We start from the raw sequence: 5,937 nt of genomic DNA on the forward strand, positions 1-5,937 counted from the left end.
CCTCCCAAAGTGCTGAGATTATAGGCATGAGTCACTATGCCCAGCCAAAAGTGTTTAATAATATGCTAGAATTGTCCCTTAGATAACTCCAGTGAAATAGCCACTTTGGAGGATTTATATATGCAGTGTCAAATAACCTCATTTAAGGTGTCTATTTGGACACCTTGAAATAGTGTTAGTGGGAATTATTTTCAGACCCAGAATAAGACAGTGTCCTGGATGTCCTGGATTAGTAAGTGAGCAGGTTTAAGGGGTACTAGAGAGTAGGGAGTCTCTTACCATATCTTGGACTCAAGATTGTAATTAGGGTAAGAGTTTACCAGTAACATGAATTCTGTGCTTATTTGTCAACCCTATGGTGTCTATACTGAATTCAGTAAAACTCTGGCTTTCAACTTGAGAATTAGCACATCATACTTGTTTCCAATTTTATGTCATTGGCGTTTGTGAGAGACTCCTATGTAGGACCATAGCCCACCAGGAAGAGACACTTGGGAGTCTCTGGCAGCATCTCTCAGCATTTAATCTATTGTCTCACACTGTTAAAATGTGGCCCCAAAGTTTCATATTTTATTCCACAAAATGAAAACTCAGGAATTATCTGGACTGATCTTCCACTGAAAGCAGACAAGTGGCATTTGTTACTTAAGCATAATTTTTTTTAGAGCTTCACTCTCTTCAAGCAGGTTGCTCATCAGAGAGTTCCTCCCAGAGGCATAAACAAACTCTAGTAGATGCAATTTTCTCCATCTTCTAACATTCCAAAAATAAATTTTAGTGCCCCTCACACATTGGCTTTCTGGCAAATGCCTGACTGGCCCACACTTATTCTGACTTTGACTTAACATAGCACTGGTTGCAAAAGATGTGAAAAACATGGGCAGTTCTCACAAAACAGACTGTGGTTCTAGAGCTTAGTCATATTTAAGAGCAAGAGTTTTGAAGCCAGTGTAGGTGGTAACAGCCATCTGAATGTGGGAAAGTTACTTAATGTTTCTAAAGCTCAGATTCCTCAGTCGTAAGATGGGAATAATGATAGTACCTAGCTCAGAGGACTGATGTGAGAATATGAGTAAGCACTGAACAACGTTGTCTTAAGGCCTGAGCAGAATAGTGACCATGAAAATGACTATCACATAGCAGTTCAACATGTCTGTTGTTTTCACGTGCTGCCAAAATTCTGCATTTGTGTGACTGTTTCTGTTTCCAACTGTCTTTAACCAGCCACACAGGGGACAAAAAGCTCATAGGAGTCTTAGAAAACAATGGTTACTTTGCCTTTATTTCAAGCAATAGAAGGGGCCCTTCTTTAGGAATGAATGTTGGATCAAGTTGGAGAGGTTGATTAATATTGTTTAATGGTGTTTAAATTCAACTGTTTAGGAAATGGAATGTCTGTGCTGATAATAAAAAAGATCATAAATAGATAGATGGGTAGATAGGTAAATAAATGCATGATGGATGAATTAGGTAGACAGAAAAACAGAAACAGTCATAATATAGATGGGTGGATAAGTAGATGGGTGGATGGACACAGAGATAAAAACATATATGGGTGCATAGATGGATAGTTAGATAGACAGATTAGATAGATAGAAAGATAGCCCGGGCAAAGTGGCTCACACCTATAATCCCAGAACTTTGGGAGGCGAAGACAGGGAGGATCTCTTGAGCCCAGTAGTTCAAGACCAGCCTGGGCAACATAAGGAGACCGTGTCTCTTAAAAATGAAAAAATTAGTCAGGTGTACTGGCTCACACTTGTAGTCCCAGCTACTCAGGAGGCTGAGGTGGGAGCACCTGTTCGAGCCAGGAGGTTGAGGCTGCAGTGAGCCACAGCACTCCAGACTGGGTGACAGAATGAGATTCAGTCTCAAACAAACAAACAAAAAAAGATAGACAAATAGATAGATGATTGATTGATAGATAGATAGATAGATAGATAGATAGATAGATAGATAGATAGATAGACACATAGAAAGAACAAACCTTGGAATTCCCTTCCTCTTTTGAGTTGCAGCTGAACACACTTATGTTTAAAGTCTATGCTTTTCAGGCATGGTGCACTCAAGGTACAAGGAAAACCTGGCACATTTTCCTAGAACTTCTGATTTTGTTGATACCCTATTAAAATCATCAACATGCCCCTGCAAAATTTGATAAAATCCAAATTTCTTTATAGAACATAAAAACCCATTATTGAGTTGATGGGTGCAACAAACCACCATGGCATGTGTATACCTGTGTAACAAACCTGTGCTTTCTGCACATGTATCCCAGAACTTAAAGTATAATAAAAAATAAATTAATTTTTAAATCCATTATTATCATACTTACCTTACTAACTTCTGTTCCTGTTAGTACTTCCTAGTCTTTGAGCCAAGCTGGACTTACTGGTAATTGCCGGAACACATTATGGTTTCTACATGATTTATATATGCCATCCTTACTAGAATTTTGTGTTTGTGTTTCAAAAAGTATAGATATAAGACAAAACAAAAAATATATATTTATATTTTATACAACAAAACCTTAAAGGATCAGTGTCATTTTATGTTAGAGGAGCATTGCCTTGGGTTACAGTCCCCCAGACCCTCCTGATGGTATCCCTTCCCTCTCCTTTGGCTTTATGGGTACTTTGGTGAAAATTTTTAGAAATGCGTGGTTAACCAAAGGACTGCAATAGTTGGTGTGGCCTGACTCATAAGACCTTTGCAATTTTTGTTTTATTATGCTTTTATTTTAGCAATGTATAAATTTGTTTTTGCTAATATTAAATACACATGCTATTAAGGTGATGCTGATCAGATGATATGTTCAGCAGAAAGGCTATGAGATGCAATGGAAAACAGAACACAGTTTGCTATGAGCAGAAGATAAAAGGCATAGATGCATGCTAAGTCAAAGAAAGATCAAATGCTCAATAGGCCCATAAAACTTTCCCTCATGGGTCTGTAAAAGAGCACAGTCAAGCTGATAAAAGTTCTACTGAAAGGAAGAGTCACTGTTGAAAGAAGATCAATTGAGTAGTGTATTGACCATGGATGCAATTTTCTAAAGCTTTGTAGAAATATTGATGTACTCTAGGAGGGATTACGTTGCAAAATTTGCTGCCTTGTTCACCATATTTGAGTATTTTAACCCCATTAAGTATGAGTGTCAGCAAAGATTTAGTACTTGAAACTGTGCTAAGAGTTCAAAATGTTTAAGAATCTCTGAGTTAAATTTTGCATTTTAAATCAAGAGACTTACCAACACCTTTTATCATCAAACCAGAACCAGAAATCAGGGTTGGGGAAGAGGCAGTGGCTTTTAATGTAGTAAATCTAAGTATAAATGTATAAAATTCCATTTAAGTCATAGTGCTTGCATGGAATGTAAAGTTATAACAAAGATGATTCAAATATGGGTATATTATAAACATTTACAGAGATGTATTATTTTGCAAATGGTAAAGACCTCTGCAAATGGCCAGATGGAATTACACATATACAAAAAAATTGAGTAATATTTTTAGATTAAAAGTTTTCAGATCTTTATCAGAAACCTTTATAAAATCAAGTAAACCTTTTTTCATTATACATAATAACATGGAAAATTTGCTAAGTTTCAGCAGGAATTTGGGGTATACAGTTATAGCCACCAAAGAAGAATTTTTATGCTCCTCTGAAAAGAATGTTTTTTCAGGAATAAAGTGTTTTTTCACAGTGAGCTGTAACCAAGTGATTATATATGTATTCATATGAGACAATTTTGAGAGAGGAGGTGTTAAAACAAATTCAAAAGTATTAATTGATCTATAGCAGGCTTTGTCCAGGCTTTTCTATGAGGAAACTGGAACACACGGTTAATCGAGGAATAACAGCTACTGCCTCAATATCATTTGCCATCCTATGCATTATATTGTCCGCAATCTCTAAACTCTCTGAGTCTCACCATTGTATTGTCCAGAAACAGTTCTCCAGGAATGTCTGTTTCCATACATCTTGAGATCTTGAGAGCACAGGAATTGTTTGCTTTGATTCTAGATAATATTTTCAAGAAATTTTGTATGGCAAAGAGCTTTGGAAACTAGAGATTTGGAGCAAAGATCAGGTTCATTTGTTTACATCTTTTATAAGAGTTGGATTTTCTAAGACTAGGATTTCTCAGTTCTGACTTAAACCTAGTATGTGAACATCATCTGCGTGGGCCATGCCATAATTACCCCCATGGTACTTGGGACTTGGGGTGTAAAGGGGAACTTGTACAAATATAAAGCTCATGCTGCTTGTCATGTCATAAATAATTTGGTCCTTTGTCTTTGAACCAGGAGTCTTATGTCTTCTGCTAGCATCCATGAATTTATAGCAGGCTAACTTGTTAGCTTACAAGTAGGTCAGAACCTCAGTCCCTTCATAGTTCTTAACACACATCTAGAGGGCAAAAGCAAAACAAATAAACATTATGATAGTGATATTCAATCCAGTTGAGTGTTAGACAAGGCATTGAACAGGGATTTGGAAATAAATTGTAATCCCACTGCATTACAACCATTTTGAGTTACTCAGAGCAAATTATTTCATTTCTTTCTGCTACTCAATTTCTTTTGTTTTTAATAAAGGAACTTCTGCTAAAATGCAAATGTGTGCACATGTGTTTTCTTTTCATTTTCTTTGCCCATTGTTTTATTATACTTTAAGTTCTGGGATACATGTGCAGAACGTGCAGGTTTGTTACATAGCTATACACATGCCATGGTGGTTTGCTGCACCCACCAACCATCATCTACATTAGGTATTTCCCTTGATCTATAAAGTTTTTGAGAGAGGGTGGTGTCCCTATAAGGTCTAACTCTGAATTCTTAAAAGTTGTTATTCTTTTTTTCAGTGTTTTTCATAACTCTATCCCTTATCCCTTCCACAAGCGTTTTGTTTTGTTGTGTGTATGTGTGTGTGTGTGCATGTGTGTTGTGATAACTTAAAAATCAGAGAATATTACATATGGGAAGCTCCTTAGAGATAATGTACTTCAGGGACTTCCATAATTCTGTTCTGATCAATCCTAGGGTTTCTTCAGAGAAAAGTTTTGGTCTCCGAAATGCTTGATTAAACTTTAATTTTCATATACAATTTAATTAATTTTTAAGCTAATAAAACAGCATATATAATCAGATGTGTTATAAGCCAAGTGCTAACACCTAGAAGACCATCGATGAGTCAATTTATATATTCACTGACATTAAAAATGCAAATGCCATAAAATTCAATCTCTAAAACAAATCTACACTGATAATATATTTATTTTGACTATTTTTCTATGGAAAGTTAAAAACAATAAATCACTTTGAACAGTCTATTTTATAAATCAGAAATATGAAACAGTAATAAGAATATGAGTATGATGAAAGAATGTAGTTAATTCGAGTAAGGACAAGACAGTGGAGACAGGAAGTTAGCTGTACATGTATGGAGCTACGATAATTTAGTTGAAGTTTTTTATTCCTTTTGAGTTGAGGATCACATTTTGTTTCTTTTGAGTTTCTATGGTTAAATGCTGCAATACTTTGGAGTGTGGTTAACCAGAGTGAGTTTTCTTCCTAATAGAAATTGTTATTAAAGACTTTGTTACAACTAAACAGCAAAAAAATGAATAATCCCATTAAAAAGTATGCAAAGGACTGAATAAACATTTCTTAAAAGAAGACATACAGGCCGAGCATGGTGGCTCACGGCTGTAATCCCAGCACTTTGGGAGGCCAAGGTGGGTGGATCATGAGGTCAGAAATTCGAGGCAAGCCTGACCAACATGGTGAAACCCCGTCTATACTAAACATACAAAAATTAGCCTGCTGTGGTGGCACGTGCCTGTAGTCCCAGCTACTCAGAAGGCTGAGGCAGGAGAATCATTTGAACCTGGGAAATAGAGGTTGCAGTGAGCCAAGATCACACCACTGCACT

General features: G+C 36.4%; 1 protein-coding gene across 2 annotated transcripts in view; it reads left to right on the forward strand.

Annotated features, from left to right (window-relative positions):
• Nucleotides 1-5,937, forward strand: part of SYT1 (synaptotagmin I) — a 503,705-nt gene that overhangs the window by 165,394 nt on the left and 332,374 nt on the right. The gene's annotated exons all lie outside the window — the stretch shown is intronic.

Source organism: Mandrillus leucophaeus, unplaced genomic scaffold (genome assembly GCF_000951045.1).
Source record: "Mandrillus leucophaeus isolate KB7577 unplaced genomic scaffold, Mleu.le_1.0 Scaffold225, whole genome shotgun sequence".
In the NCBI taxonomy this organism is placed as follows: domain Eukaryota; kingdom Metazoa; phylum Chordata; class Mammalia; order Primates; family Cercopithecidae; genus Mandrillus; species Mandrillus leucophaeus.